Below are 2,500 nucleotides of genomic sequence, written 5' to 3'. Positions count from 1 at the left end.
TATATATTAAATCTATCACTATTTTGAATATGTTCGTGCCATTTTTGCCACCTACAATCAGTTAGTCGTTGGCGAAAGACAGTGATAAATGCATTGGCATTACCAACATCCTGGTTTATCCATACTTCACCAAACCCATATTCAAACAAACAATTACGCACAACAGAAACCCATTTTTTCTTTCCCCTAGCATCTAATTCTTGCAACATTTACGAGGTAAACAAAACTCTTCCATCCGTAATAATTTAAACCAATAATGACTACAATGAACAGCAGAGTTTGAATATATCGGATATCTATCGGTTTCACCATATATCAAATCATTTGGTGTATACATGTATACACCCAGAAAATTCTTTAATACAAACAAATGTATAGACTCACAATTCACAGCAGCTTTGTTTAACCCCCATATTTCTGAGGCATAGTGTACAACGGTCTGCACTTGTGCGTCAAATATTTTCATAAACAACTTCAAAGAAATATTATTAAATGATGATATGTTTTTCATAATATATAATAAAGCATTTTTTGCCCTGCTGGCAAAATCTTTGCAAGTGGTAACAAAACATAAAGTTGTGAACAATATCCCCAGGCATTTGTACACAGGCACTGTAACGCTGTCATACATCCATCTCTCCCCCATACCTGAGTGTCCACCTTTTCGAAAAACAATAATGTTTCTCTTGTTCATATTTACCTTTAACTGAAGTGTTGATGCAGCATGTTGTAAATTATCAAGCTATTTTTGTAAACCAATGGCTGTTTAAGACAGCAAAACAATATCATCAGCCAAAAGAAGGATGAATAATTTAAAAAGACATCAAAAGAAAATGTGGCACCATGTCTTCCATTGTTTAATATATCTAAATCCAGTTCGTTTATGAACAGAGAAATCAATATTGGCCTGCACACATCCCCCTGTTTAACCCCATTTGTACAATGAATAACATATGTTAATTGAGCGCCACACTTAATCCTACATTTTACATTGTCATACATGCTCCTGATACATTTGAATAATTTACCCCTTACACCATTTTTAATAAGATAGACCATAACAAATTACGCTTTATGAAGTCAAATGCTTTTTCAAAGTCTACAAAGGCTACATACAACTTGCGATTGAGAGAAAACTGTTTCTGTACTAAAGCTAACAGAGAAAACATACAATCTATCGTTGAATACCCACCTTTAAGCCCAGCTTGATGTTCACCTGTGATATTATGTTCTTTTACCCATTCTTGTAATCTGCTATTTATAATTGTACTATAGAGTTTCCTACTAATATTGCTTAGAGAAATACCTCTGTGATTATTAGGATTGTTTGCATCACCTTTCTTGAATAATGGTAAAACAAAAGATTCCGTCCAGCATTGAGGGAATACACCCCTATCAAATAAAGCATTAAATAGTTTTAGGAAAAGTTGAACTACCTGATCGCACAATTTTTTATAAAGTTCACTAATTATACCATCAGGACCAGCAGCCTTACGGTTTTTTCCGGACAGAGAGAGAAAAAGAAAGAAAGAGAGAGTCATGCGCGCGTGCACCAGCTTGAATCCCTGTCGAATGAATCTGAACAAGAGAGAGAGAGGGGGGGTTGGGGAGAGAGGGGCAGAAACACGTAGAGAGAGACAGAGACAGGAATAGAGAGACAGAGGGGAAGGAGGAGAGACAGCGACAGAGAAAGAGAGACAAAGACTAAGACGCAAAGAGAAGAGAGAGAGAGAGAGAGAGAGAGAGAGAGAGAGAGAGAGAGAGAGAGAAAGAGAGAGAGAGAGAGAAGAGAAGAGACAGAGGCAGACAGACTCAACACACACACACACACACACACACACACACACACACACACACACACACACACACACACACACACACAAACTAACAAAAAATCTTTCTGCTGGAGGATAAAGAGACCAGACAGTGCCTAATCCTCCGCAGTGGTCTTCTTGATCTCCCGCCAGTGTACCTGTAGGACACAGCGTAGTCATCTTGGATGCCTGCAGAAGCCAATGGAAAAGTCAGTGTCGTCTGAGAACTGACTGCAGCCCGAACCAGGAAGCTCACACACAGCCTTTGACACCGATGGCAAGTCACAGTTGTCCCCAGTGAGGGTAGGCACCAGCTGTCTGTCCACAGTTACAGTTTCAGTTTCAGTTTCTTAAGGAGGCGTCACTGCGTCCGGACAAATCCATATACGCTACATCACACCTGCTAGGCAGATGTCTGACCAGCAGCATTACCCAACGGGGGGGAGCGGGGGAAGGGGTGTGGGGGTGTATGGATGATGGGGGTGGTCTAGGGGGAGGGGCGTGCGGGGGGGGTATGGATGATGGGGGATGGTCTAGGGGGAGGGGGTGCGGGGGGGGGGGTATGGATGATGGGGGATGGTCTAGGGGGAGGGGGTGCGGGGGGGTATGGATGATGGGGGATGGTCTAGGGGGAGGGGGTGCGGGGGTGTATGGATGATGGGGGATGGTCTAGGGGGAGGGGGTGG

This window comes from Babylonia areolata, chromosome 11 (assembly GCF_041734735.1).
Source record: "Babylonia areolata isolate BAREFJ2019XMU chromosome 11, ASM4173473v1, whole genome shotgun sequence".
In the NCBI taxonomy this organism is placed as follows: Eukaryota; Metazoa; Mollusca; class Gastropoda; order Neogastropoda; family Buccinidae; genus Babylonia; species Babylonia areolata.
This window is presented reverse-complemented; position numbering follows the sequence as displayed.